This window comes from Camellia sinensis, unplaced genomic scaffold, assembly GCF_055761805.1.
Source record: "Camellia sinensis isolate YWXY unplaced genomic scaffold, ASM5576180v1 Unanchor1, whole genome shotgun sequence".
In the NCBI taxonomy this organism is placed as follows: Eukaryota; Viridiplantae; Streptophyta; class Magnoliopsida; order Ericales; family Theaceae; genus Camellia; species Camellia sinensis.
In genome coordinates, this window is record NW_028128987.1 from 17,814,093 (window position 1) to 17,829,050 (window position 14,958).

General features: G+C 33.1%; 1 long non-coding RNA gene across 1 annotated transcript; it reads left to right on the top strand.

Moving 5' to 3' along the window:
• The first annotated feature begins 6,249 nt into the window (after positions 1 to 6,249).
• LOC145814052 (uncharacterized) lies at positions 6,250 to 14,622 on the top strand. Its single transcript, XR_014357506.1, has 3 exons — positions 6,250 to 6,368; positions 12,644 to 13,248; positions 14,465 to 14,622. It is a non-coding gene; the product is annotated as an uncharacterized LOC145814052 (long non-coding RNA).
• The last annotated feature ends 336 nt before the right edge of the window (positions 14,623 to 14,958 follow it).

Here is a 14,958-nt window from a genome sequence, read left to right on the forward strand (position 1 = left end):
TTTTACTATTTAAATATATTTAAGTAAGGTACATTTAAAAAAGTAAAAAAAAAATATTTAAAATTTTAAAAATATATATTAAAAAAAAATTAAAAATTAAAATCAAACACAATGAATGATTTCACTCACAACTCAAAAGAAAACCATTCACATTTTGCTCTGAAATCAATAAGAAGAAGAATTAGATTTTCTAGATATTCCACCTAAATTGTACAAGGAGGGGGCTTTTCTCATATTAAGTCAAATTTCTATCTTAATTCTCAAATTAGGTTTAGTTTGGACGAATTTCTCAAACTAGGCTAAAGCACTATTACAAATCGCACTTTCACTGTTTGAAGCAGAAAATTTGATGAATAGTGAAAGCACTATTACAAAAAGCGCTTTTAATTAAGAAAACGCTATTACAAAAAACGTTTTTACTGTGCACATGAAAAAACGCTATTACAAAAAGCGCTTTCACTATACATATCTCTCCCCTTCAGAAAACGTTTAAAATATATTAAAATGTAATCAAAATTAATCTTGAGTTCTCTGCAACTCAAATGGTAGTGCATTGGTTTTGCCACATCTCTGCACAGCTTCAAACCACATGCACACCAACTCCAAACAATTGCTATCTAAAATGAAATTCAACTTTTTTTTTTCCTTCCACTCACTCTATATTTTTTATATTTATTATGTAATTTTTTTTATCAAAAAAAAAATGTTTGTTTGGTTAAATATTTTAAAAAATTAAAAATAAAAAAATTATTTATTTAAAAAATTAAATAAACAATTTATTTATTTTTAAAGAATTATATAAAGTAGTATACTATTTATACTATCATCACATCACACGTATAAATAGTATACTCACTTAGACCTATTATACTATCATCACATCGCACGTATACTTTTTTTTTATTTTTAATAAATTGTTTATTTTTATTATTACCCATTACTTTTAAAATATGTTTATTTTTAAAATATTTAAAAAAATTGAAAAATGTACGCTTTTAAAATATTTTAGTATATTTTAAAAGCATACATTTTGCTGAAAAAATATTTTTTGAGTACGTTTTTACTGTGCATATTTTTTTAAAATGTACAATTTATTTATTCGACAATGCTACGTAGCTCAAATTTTGTGGCTCAAAAGTGGCTCAAATGGCCAAAACGACGTCGTTTTGGCCATTTGAGCCACTTTTGAGCCACAAAATTTGAGTTACGAGACATTTTCCTTATTTATTTCAAAAATTAAATAAACAATTTAAATAAATAAAATACAATTTTTTCTATAAATAAATAAAATACAATAACTAAACAATTTTTCTATAAAATACAATTTTTTTCAAAATGTCAACATAATTGTTTAAAAAGTATTCAGTGTATTTGGTTTGAGTTTTTTGGATTTAGTTATTTGAAAACTAAGTTTTTTGATTTTCGTATTTTTTTGTTTTTAGTGAATATTTTTAAAATTTTAAACATTTTTTTTTTACTTTTTTAGATGCACCTTAGTTAGATGTATCTAAAAAATAAAAAATTTGTGAAAAAATATTTTAAAAAATTAATAAATACATAAAATATTTTAAAAATTCTATCAAAATTTCTACTAAAATGTCTCATATGATTGTAGGACCCACATGAAACCCACGTGGTGTGGATCCTACACCCATATAAGAAGTAAAAATTTTAATAGAACTTTTAGGGTGTCTAACGTTACTCTCTTTGAAATTTTAATGTGAACTATGAGGTGGCACACACTCTCTGTGCATTATATTGCATTTTTTATGATGATGAAGCATTGAATAAGGGTAGAGTTTTGGAAATTATGCTAGAATTCTGTTAAAGGATTTTGTTAATAAAGACATTAAATTAGTACGATTACTCCTGCTTATATAAAAAATAGTAAAATCTTTTAAAATTGTTAAGATTTAATATTTTTTTAATAATACTATATGCACCAATTAGTGTACTAATAAAAATGGCAATGGGGCAGGGCGGGGCCGGGAATCATACTCTCCGTCCCTAATCCCCGAAGGTACAAAATTTCCCATTCCCGCCCTCAATCCCCGACGGGAAACCCATTATCCCCCCGTCTCCGCCCCCTAACAGGGATTGGATTTCCCCGACCCTGAAAAATTCCCGTAGCGCTCGCTCTCTCTCTCTTTCTCTATGTGTGTGTTTAGTTTCTCTCCCAATCCCCTGTTTCATTTTCATCAACATCAACTTCATTTCATCAACATCAACATCAACATCATCAACAACAACAACATCATCAACGGCAATAAACACACACACACACACACACACATAAAGAAATTGAGAGAGAAAGAGAAAGAGAGAGAGCGCGCGCTACAGGATCTGCTCAAATCTATCGGAGGAGGCAGAGGAGGTGACGACGGTGAGGAGAAAGCGACAGAGGAGGAGGAGGCAACGTTGCAGCGTACTGCCTCGGAGGGGGAGAAGACACCAATTGCGAAGAGAAGAGAGAGAGTCAAATCATATCGAGGGGTATAATAGAGGGGGGTTTATACATATGAACGGATAAAGTGGTGTTATGGTAATTTCAGTTCAGGGAAACGAGGACGAGGACGAGGACGGGGACGGGGACGGGGACGAGGACGGGGATGGGGATGGGGATGGGGACGGGCCGAGGCCGGGAAATGTATTACAATCGCCGGCTCGGAAATTATTGGGGATTTGTTTTCAAATACCATCACCGACCTATCGGGAGTATTTTTTGGAAAAAAACCGTTCTAATTGGGGTCAAGGGGTTGGCTCCCCATCGGGCCGGGTTCAAATTGTATCCTTATATACTAATTAGTATACCAATTGATGATGTGACATAAATTAAGATGTTTTTAATATTTGTAATTTGTATAATGAGTGGAGTCAATAATAATGTCATAACTACTGTTGCTACACTAGTTAGTACACTAATTAATGTATGTAACACCACCAATATATTTTTTTGGGAAATTTTACCTGCACCATAATTTTACCTCTCTACATTTATTTTCTCATTACACCATTAAAAAAAACTAAAATGCTCATTACACCCTTTATAATATCAAATTTGACCCTAAATTAAACCATTTTCAAACTCTTACAAATTTTTCTCATTACACCTATTCCTTTTGAATTATTTCGGGTCATGTTATTGAACAAATTATATTTGTCCAGCCATCTGTTGTCGCGCGTTTATAAATTCACTTTCATTAAAACATCATTTTCCCTCCTAAATTTATGATGATTCTGTTCAGTTATACATTGTCAAACAATTTAGATTATTATGGTGTCATGTTGCTGAATAAACTAGATTTTTCTGGCCATTTGTTGCCGCACATTTATAGATTCACTTCTCTTAAAATATCAAGCATCCATAAAAATATGAGGTGTACAAATATACATAAAAACATTCATAAAACCTGTCAATATAAATATCTATAAAAACACATTGAGATGTTATCACAATCCATATATGTCAATAGTTTCAGTAATTATTACATTAGGACTGATAAGCGTGTTTGGTTTGGGTTTTTAGGATTCACTTTTTAGAAAATTAAATTTTTTTATTTTTTATTTTCGTGTTTTTTTATTTTTACTAATTTTTTTAATATTCTAAGCAATTTTTTCAATGTTTAAATACACCTAACATAAATACACTTAAAAAGCATAATATTTATGAAAAAAAAATCTTTAAAAAATTCACTAAATACCAAAAATACAACAAAAAAAGAGAATTTAGTATATTTTACGTATTCTTGTGTATTTATTAATTTTTTTTAAATATGTTTTTACAAATATTTTACTTTTTAGATACATCTGAGTAAGGTCCATCTAAAAAAGTAAAAAAATTGCTTAAAATTTTTAAAACATTCACTAAAAATACAAAAAATACAAAAATCAATTTCTAAAAAATTGATTCCAGAAAATTGAAACGAAACATATAGATATGTATTCTCCTATCCATTAGCACACAGGTGATGAAAGCGAACCCAATTACTTGCTATCGAAGATACTGGATGGTTAGAAAGCAAATAAATCTAACAAATCTCATCTATAATGAATTCATGATTGCAGTCCGTTAATAATGCACTACTAGCCTTATTACAATGAGTGGAAGCACAATTCTTCAACGCAAAAACATAAAAATGTGAAAAAAAATGAAACTAGCAATGTTTGGTAGGGAGTTACAAAACATATACTTTTTATTCAGCAGTAGGTTACTGAACAAGTATATTTTGTTTAACAGTGGGTTATCGGATATATATTTTTTGTTCGGCAGTATGATTCGGGACTATTTGATTTTGTTCAATTTTGGTACATCGAACAAAAGTTGAACAACCTTGAAAAAAACAAAGAAAAAAACTCACAATTTCACTTTTTTATTGATCTTTCACCACCATTTATTCGTCCATTGCTTTCTTTATAATCAAAACACTAAGATTTCCACTTTTTGAATGTAGATGTATAATAGAGAAGAAGAAATGAGAAAGAAAAAAAAAATGTAGGGATTGAAGTGTAATGGGTGTAAAGAAATAATCAAATCTGTTTAATTTTTGTCTTTTGTCCTTAAAGATAATTTCACACATGAGTAAAATTGGAGAAAAAAACAAAACATTTCAAAGGGTGTAAAGAGGTGAATGTGTTGTGTAAATATAATTTCCCTAATTTTTTTTACATATAGAACAAAACACCATCTTTGTATTTTCCTCAATTTTATCCATTAATTTCCCTTCTATTATTTTATTTTATTATAAATATATTTAATTTGCAACACATATAGTGATTATATAATTCTAAATAAAGTATTTTTATTTATTTGCTTTATTATTTTTTGAAATAAATATAAATATAAATGTATATTTATTTTTATTTTTTAGCATCAATTTTTTTTGTAAGTTATAATATTACAGCATTAATGGATGAAAATCTAATTATAAGTGAAATTCATCAATCCATTTCAAATAGTTGTTTCAACTTGAATGAGCACTATTATTTTATGTGATTTATAAAATTATTTTTTGTTATAATGATTTTTTTTTTAATTATTCAACAGGACAATCACTTTATTTTGCTATATTTTTATAAATAAATCAATTTGTTATTCTAACAAAAAGGACTTTTGTCCATATACAAAAATATTTAATTTTTAAAAATCACCCTACCCTGTCACGACCCAAAATCCTCCTGTCACGATCCAAACCAGCTCTTATAAATTTAGTATCGTAACCAACCAATAATATGTAGATTACTGAAGGCCTCTTAAACAGAAATCAAATTATTAGGGGCTAGCGGAAGCAAATAACAAATAACAAATATACAATGTCCATTGAGCTGTGCAGACTTATATGAAACAAAAAAAATTATACTTTATATATGTATACACACATCATTCTTACGTCATCATATATATACAGATTAGACAAAAAAAAAGGACTTAGATCTAATAACAGAATAAACAAAAATTTAAACTTTAATCACATAGCATTGACCACTTGACATATCTGGAACATCCACGGGAGTCACATAAGTTGGCTGACAAAGACAAATTCCAGGCAGAAGCTCTAGGCTTGGTCGCACGCCTGATCACCTACATACATAAATAATACAGTGGGCTGGAGCCCAGTGAATAACAACAGAGTAAAGGATTTATGAATGATGTCCATCACAGATTTAGAAATCAGAGTTCATATCAAAAACAGATTAAGACTCACATACTTATACAAAATTCATAAGCAATTATATGTGGTACATCCATAGCTAACAGATCAGATTGTTCATAAGACCCACATGTATAGTTGATACCGACGAGCATAAGGTCAACATCTTTGTGCACGTATAGCCATGGTATTATATCCCCCAGGTAAGGGCTACGTAAACATACACTACAAGAAATTAAGATTTTAAAGACAAATTTTTAGAGACAAAAATAATTTGTCTGTAAAAATTATACTTTTAGAGACAAAATGAAAGAATTTAAAAATAAAATAAAAAATCATATTATTATATTTTTAAAACAAAATTATTTGGTTGCAAAAGAATTAATGACTTTTTGCCTACAATTTTGATTCGTCCCCACTAAACTCAACTCATACATTATTTTATTTTATTTTCATTCTTTAAATTTCAATAGTTGGGACTTCATTTCCTTCTCCACACCAATCTCTCTCTCTCTCTCTCTCTCTCTCTCTCTCTCTCTCTCTCTATCGAAGCCCGAATTTCATTGTTCTTGGTGGTTTTTTTATTTCAATCCCTCTCTCTCGCGATCGAATCCTTGATGGCTATGAGCACAAACTGATCGTAGTGTTCTTCTGATCTCGTTGATTTCAACAATTAAGGGATAACATAGCATCTCTCTCCACTGTGATTTCAGCATCCAGGTTCGATCCATTAATCGATTTCAGTCTCATTGATTTGGTTTTTGATTTCAGCATCCAGTGTGATTAATCGATTTATCGGTGCTGTCACGACCCCAAACCGCCACTAGTAGTTTGGTGCCGTGATGGCCAGTAATCCGAGATTACCGAAGGCCAACTTTCAAAATTCACACACGATCAGAGTATAAATATATGGGGCTCACAAGTGCGGAAGCAATAATCTAAAATACAAGTGGTTCATAAAAGCAGTGCATAAGTCAAATGGAATGGCATACATCTTTACATAGCTTTACAACTTGAATACAAATAGAGATGAAGTACAAAATACATATTACATCTTAGTAAAAGGCTTCTCAAGCTGACATGTTCAAAATACATAAGCTTCAAAGTTGCCGACATAAACAAAATACATGAAATACAAGTCAATATACATGATATTCAGGATCGCCGACATAAACATTGCCGACATAACATGCATCCAAAACATTTTGCAAAACACACATCTCGGCGTAGCCGACTTCTTGCTTGTTACCTACATACATACATAGGGAGGGTGAGCTTAGATACTCAGTGAATGGTATAAGTAATAAAGGGGTTAAATGAATGATTCCCGAGGTCCTTTCAAAACAATACATATTATATTCTTGTCAAAACCATACATAATATAGCTTAGCTTGGCTTGAAATAAAACATCATTCGAAACTTGGTCTTTCAAAACTTACATACTTAACATACGTCAATCTTAAAACATAGACTCGGCATAACCTTGGTCCTTCAAAACAAAAGCATAACCTAGGCATCGGGCACACCCGTTCATAGTCCGTCGGTGGCCGATATCTTAACAAGGGTGCTACTTAGACTTAACGTCCCCTAGCACGAAAGGACGGTGCTACTTAGGCTTAAAGTCCCCTAGCACGGAAGGACTCTCAAAACAAGATGTGCTGCGAAAGTTTAGAGTCCTCCAGCACAAGGGCTTCCAAAACAAGGGAATAATCGACCCGGAATCGATTTGACAAACCCACCCGCACAAGGCAGTCGGTGGCAAGGGAGATATCTCAAACGAGGGTGCTGCGAAAGTTTAGAGTCCTCCAGCACGAGGGACCTATGTTACAAAGGCCCGTAGCCCTTTAACACTAGGGTGCTGCGAAAGTTTAGAGACCTCCAGCACGAGGGATTTTCAAATCAGGAGGTGCTGCGAAAGTTTAGAGTCCTCCAGCACGAGGGACTTTCCGAGAATGTCGTCAAAACAAAGCTTACTTGATACGATGCCATTCAAAATAAAGCTTATACTTGATACATAAAATAGGGATATCATTCATGCTTAACAAATACTTTTATCAAAACAAAGCAAAGCTTTATCAAATCCTTAAGAACATAACTTTATTAAAAATACCACTCACATTAGTTCTTGGGACGTCAGGGTCAAGGCAAAGGTCCAAGTCCTACAAACACATGGCAAAATCTACTGAACATACTTCTCAAAACAAGTCTTACATGCATGCAATGATCTCGGAAAAACATGCTGGGAAACATCTAGGGAAACATGTTGGAAGTCAAAACACTGTTTTACATGTCAGGGAGACATGCTGGGTACCAACCAAGTCTTTGCCGAGGTCCCAAACCTCCTGGCCGAGGTGTGGCTACCTAGGCTTCGGCATGCGGCTGCATGCCGTGGTGCGCACAAGACAACTAAGGTGTAAGTGATCATGCAAGGTAGGCCAAGGTGAGATACAATGCTTGGCCTAAGTGTGAGGTCTAAGTGAGAGTGATCTTGGTGACTACACTTCAAGAAGTGAGGTCTGGAGATCTGGGTTTCCACCCGTGAAGAACAGGAAGAACATGAACATGAAGAACACGAAGAACACGAAGAACATGGATGCCAAAATCATAACTTCCTTATTTACAAAATCTGGGGTTTTCATGTTATGAGTTCAAAACATAGACCTGGTTACCCATACTTGAAAATCATGTGAAAACAAACACAAAAACATGGATCTAGGCATGAGGTTTCGGATCAAAACATGACTTTTCTTGAAGAACATATGAATACTATTTCTCTTTCCAAAACCGAACTTCAAAGCAATACATGGCTGATAAATCATATTCAATCATGCAATGCAACATCATAAACATAAAGAACAACATGGCAGATCAAGAATCTAACCTTAGAACACGGATCTAACGGTTCGATCTCTAGGGGTCAAGCTTGGAAGTCCACTCTCCCTCAAGAACTCCTCTCCCTCTTCTAGAGCTTCTCTCTCTACTCTTCAAAACAAGTACAGAAACAAATCATGGGTTTCTCTCTCTGCCGGCTGGCTTAACTCTCAGCTCGGACACGTGGCAACGGCTGGTTGGTTCTCTTCAAAAAGGTGATAGATTGACAAGACAAGACTATGACAAAGCGTATCTAACAAGCTACTCGGTAAGGCACTCCGGCAAGTGATGACATCGGCTAAGAACAAGACTTCGGTAACTAAGGTGACAATAACCTTGGCTAGGAAGGACAACACTTGACTAAGCTGTGCCACACCTTGGCCTAGATATGCCACACCTCGGTCTAGGTCATACCACTCCAGGACAAGATCACTTGGGTACAAAGGTAACATCTCGGCCTAGATAATACACATCTCGGCCTTGGTGATGAACACCTCAGCCTAGATAATGACATCTCGGCCAATATGTCAAGGCGAAGGTGGAGGTCAAACAAAGGGGTTCCAAGATAATTCTAGACTGAAGATGACCTCAGCTTGGAATGATCTAGGCTTAACGTAACTTAGGCTTGGCACGACCTAGGCTTGACATAACCTAGGCTTGAGACACCAAGGAAGGGGCAAAGCATGTACACAACACTCAGGCAAATCTCATAAACACAAAACAAGGCATGGACCTTACTTAGGCAAAACAAGTCAAGATTCATGAATGCAAACTTATCAAGAAAAGTTATGTTAATGAACTTGAATATGACTAGGACATGAATATGGGTCGTTATCGCATCTTAACATGGCAAAACATACAAATGCATGCAAGCGTGACTAGGACATAAAATGTGGGTTGTTACAGGTGCAGTGTTTGTGTTGATGATGTATTATCATAATATGATTCGTTTTAAATTCGTATTTGTGAGTGTTAGATTTGGTAATTGTGGATATGAAATAGTCGTAATTATGGAGAGAGAGACAAATGCAAAATTTATATTTGTGAGTGTTTGATTCGTTTTGCATTTGTCACAAAATTTATATTTGTGAGTGTTTGATTCAAAATTACTTCATTTTGAAAGTAATATTAAATTCCTGATTTGTCTTTTAGTCTTAATCATAATAATTCAACGACTCTGTTTGGTTGAGCAGTTTTCAAAATCTGTTTAGTTTGGTGAAAACAAAAATTATCTTATAATAGCATGTATTATCTTATTTGCCATAATTTTCTCAGCTGAAGTTTAAATGACTATACTGAGTCATTGATCCTATTTGTGTGACGATTGTCTATCTTTCCACAGGAAGGATGACAAACTGAAACTTGTGGTACGTTGTTGTGTTGTTGTCAGGACTACACCAATGACATCAGGTAAACTCCAAGAAAGAGGGTCGGGTTTGTCTATCAATTGGGGGGGGGGTAGTTTTTTTTGTCAAATAAACACTGTTGAGTAGATTAGGAATTTAAATTGGTTTGCTTCAAAACTTGTTTCCTAGTCTGGCAGTGGGAATTTATAAATGTGTTAATCAAGAAGATGAATGTTGCCCCCATTAACTCTACCAATTCCTCTTTGCATATATTTATACAAAGGCTAAAGTTAGTGTTGATGTCTCACTTTTTAGATTTTTTAAAAAATATCCCAATAGTAATTACACGAGTAGTTATGCCATTAATTTTTTTTTTTTTTCAAACCTCTTAACTGTTAGTCTTTTTAATTCATAAAATGTATCAATTTTCAAATTTTGATAATGCAATCATATGTTTCAAAATCTTATTTCTTTGGGGAAAACAAAATTGATCATATGCAAACTAATGTGTGTGCCATCACATAATATTTTATCTACTGTTTTATTGAGAGATTAATTTAATAGTCAATTGTTCATTTTCAATTGTTGCACCTTTGAAGAAGCTAAGACATCCTGTTGTTGCTTATTTCTAATCCTGGGTCAGTTGGGAGTAGATCACTGAATATTTGAATATTGAGGTTTATATGTTGTTATATTTTTATTTGCATATGGTGGTTGCCCTAGCAGAATCTTTCATCTTTATTCCATTTCTCTACACATATTTCACAATTCCAATCTTGTCCTCTACTTCCAAGCATGATCTGTTGTTATCTTTTGATAAAGAATTCTTGCTATTGCTTGTTTTTGACTTTTTTTTTTATATTTTTTTTATGAACTTTTGTATCATGAAACTCATTTGCTGTTGAGTTTGAGGATCAACATTTTGAGGGCTAAATGTGCGCTTTCTTATTCATGGGGTAGCTTATTTCGTTGCCTCATAACTCTAAACATCATTAAAGCTTTAACAATAATCATTAGTTAATTTGGTTTTTTTTTTTTACCTAGATATTTAATTGGAGTCTGAAATTTTCAATTTTATTTATTTTTAAGCTTCAGGCAATCAAGGATGGTAGAGAAAACTCATATGTATTGTATATTGTATAAGCTCAAAGGCCTATTTATGAAGTTCTTAAAACTTTTTCTAGTATCAATATGTGAATTATTGTTTTAGGTTCTTTTGGTAAAATATCTGCTAAATTGAACAGGCTAGGAAAGAAGCAAGATACGTGTTTTGCAAGTAGATTAAAATAGATTTTGATTAAAAATGAGAATGTGAGAGAACAGTGAAAACTGTATGTGAAAGAAAGTTCTACAATATCCTATTTTGTGGAGAATGGAGCCATAGTGGTATTGCAGAGGCATTAGGCACATCATCATAATCAGCTCAAATTAATTAAGGTAGTGCTACTAGAAAACGTTAACACCCTAGAGATCTATGTTTTGGAATGGACATTTTGAAACATAGTAAACTTCCGTTCCAAAATGGTGAATTTAGCATTTAAAGCGATCCCAAAAATTTTCCCCATTTCTTTCCTTAGGAGGATAAAATCCAAATGTAAGGGTGGGGTTTTGGTAAGACAAAATGTAAGTAAAAAATTGGCTATAATGCTCATAGAATTTTTTTTAATTTTTGTACGTTATTAGCTTGAAAATTAGTTGACTTTTTTTAATAAAATGTTTAATTGTTAAAAGAAAATTGGTCTCACATGTGAAAAGTATTTTAAATTCTGTTAGCGTGATATATACATATAAGTGGGTCATTGATTTAATGGTTAATACTAGGCCCAATGACCTTGGGGTTGTAGAATACTATCAAAGGTTAGGTGTGTATCCAATCTTTCCCGTCCCAAACAACGAGGAATATAATAAAACATCTTTACTTCAATTCTTACTCATATCATAGGTATTTTAATCCAGCTCCAACAACTAACTCTCTCAGTGCTCCGGGGAAGAGTGTGTCGTATAGAAACAGTATTGCATAACGAGATTAATGCAAAACAACCTATAATTTTGTTTAATCTAAGAATACCCATAATATTGAAGACTTAGAATAAGAAACTCTCCCTGAAATTTTAATAATCCAAATTACACTGATTTGCCTTGAGGCTTACAACTAATTTATAGTACGCATGTCCTAACCTAACTAGGAAATAATAAATTAGGCTAATTCCTCATAATACTTGGAATTAATGTAGAAAAACATAAAATTACCAAAAATATAAATTTTGAGTTAGAAACATGCCAAAACAAACAACACAAAAAAATGTAAACTTGTAGACAAAGTAATTGGTAAAACAAAATTTAAAAAATAGTTAATTTGTAGAATCGAAAGCCTAAAAGATGGAATTTGGCCAAAAAGAAAGTGTTTTTGATCATTGGGCCGTATTCAATAAAAACATGGGCCTTTCGGATTAATTCATGACAGCATCGGCCCAAGCTCATAGTCACTGGTATGCCATTTCACTGGTCCAATTCCTACAATTATGATGCACAACCACCTGGTCTAGATCACTCATGTATTTATAAATTTCAAGCTCAAATTCTTTCATTTAAAATATATCTATAGCCTTAATATCATCTCTTCTACTCCTAGGTATAGAATGTTGTTGGCTGTTAGCTCACAAATGAGGTTATCTTTGGGAGGTTAATGAATGGCTTTCTTAATATGCTTGCTCAAATAATCATATTACTTCCACAATGCTCTCTCTGTCTATTAGTTCACTTCTGCTCATGTTGCAGGAAACTTCCATTGGACTTTGGAAGATGTTGCCAAATCAATTGTTTGCATAATGTCTAGCCCATGCCAAGCTGGCCATACACGGACATTTCTCATGAATGGAAATTAGTATGTGTTCCTAATAGAATGACTAAATTTGTGTCCTCTCCACCTTTCTAGATGCTCAATGATTGGTATGATAGAGAGATTGATGCTATTAATGAACCTCATCATCCTATTCCTTCAGGGGCAATATCTGAGAATGAGGTATGGAATGTGATTAATTATTTTTTTTATACGCGAATGAGCACCAGAATTCATGTATTTTCAGAATTTTTTTTTTTTTTTTTTGGAAAAAGGAAACAAGTCTTTTAAAATTCTTTCCCTCGGGTGATTACCCAAATCTGGGTACTGCTTTTGGGAGGCCTTGGGTTGGCTGGTTTATTGGATACGTGGGTAAGTCTTATTTATTAATAGGTGGCCAGTGATCTATTTTTCTTCTCATAAAGTATTTAAAATGAATGTCAGTCCCTGAATGCTTGTCATGTATAGGCAGGACAGGGCAGGGCAGGGCATTGCTTTAGGCAGATCCTTTCCATCTTACATTTACTCAGCTCAACCTTTGAAGGTAATACCCAATATCCCTTTCATTTTAATGCATTCTCGTACTATATTATTCATTATAGTCTTCAATTGGCAATGGGCTATGAATATTCCCAGAAAATAATTAGTCAAATATCAGCTATGTCATTTCTTCTTTTCCCTAATATCCTCATTCATCTATCAGACTTCACTGGGGATTTTTTTCTGGTTCTAATATGTAATTTCAGGCTAGTACCTAACCATTTCTTATACTATGCCTTTTGGTGACTGCTCTAGCAACTAGCCATTGGATGAACAACTGCTGCCTAATAGTTCTAGATTTTACCAAAGCTTTATCCATTTCATGTTTTGTTTTTTTTATTTTTAAAATCCATTTCATGTTGCCTAGCACAAGTTCAGGCTACAATCTTGTTTTTTGTTTTTCTTTTCTTGAATATTTATCTAGAGAACAACAGGGGTTAGACATAGTCTTAGGCTCTATTTTTAGATCATGAATTTAGATTGAGAGAAAGTCAGAAAGCCCTTGCAAGAAAGATACATTAAACTTGAAAGTCAGTTTTGTGAAAGATTGCCTCACAAACTATCACTGAAACTCATTAAGAAAATCTCAAAAATTCATGCTACCAAAGGTTCCAAATTTTCAAAAGCCTAAGAAGATGAGGACTCATTTTGATGTTTAGGCTGTGGTCTCAAAAATCTTGGGCCGATATTGGTGAGCCGTGGTTTTGTAGGTGGGGTTGGAGTTTTAACAGATCTGATCCGAATCCGATCCATTTACAGGCCTAGTCTATACTGGTGGTTGTCATGGATGTGAGTGTACATTTAAGTATATGGGTGTGTTATTTTGCAGGAGATGATGTGCAACTAATGACAAGGAGGCAAATGCAATAGTCTTTATAATATAAATTAGAGTGCTTTTGAGCTGCAATATGGGTTGATTGGCTATAATAGAAACAATTACCAACTTCAATGAATATTTATGCACATCATCATTAAAAGTGATTTTCTCTTCAGAATTAGATTACTGTTTTTTAAATAAATTTATACCCATAAACATCTCGGGTTTTAAGAAACTGTGCATTTCTGCATTGTCCTCTGATAATTGAATGAACATGTTTATGAAAGTGTATAGGACCCTACAGATCTGCATTTCTTATTGATAGCATTTTTGTGGTAAAAATTGTAGTCTCTGTTTTGACCGTGGATTGAATGAACATGTCTATGCTGTTAGTCGATTCTAGGTAACTCCACTAACAAGACCGGGCATGCAAGTCTAGTAAGCATCAGGTAGCACAGCAGGTGACTACTTGTGCGCATTCTACCACATTAACAGCACACCTACAATGGTGGATTGATACGTATACTGAAATTTTCAAGAACCCACTACCCTTATAGCAGTGTGAGTTCCAATGCTAACGTTGTTAACTCTGTACACTGAGTTTAATTTTTTGACCATAGATTGTTATATTATAATTTGATTGGTATATGATTTGCCTATGGTTTGTGTTTATTGCTTTTTAGTTATCAGCAGTTTGATCTTGTGATATTTAAGGAGTGACGGGATTTTTTGTTTTTTTGGTAAGAAGAGTGGTTAAATGTTTAATTCTTAGTAATTGTTTTTTTGTGCCTAACACAGGGTTGGATTTTAGTTTAATCTTTGTTAACTTTTGAATATTGATAGTGAATTTTGGACGGCTTTGTGTACTAAGATTTATGTGTGATTGTTGCAGATACT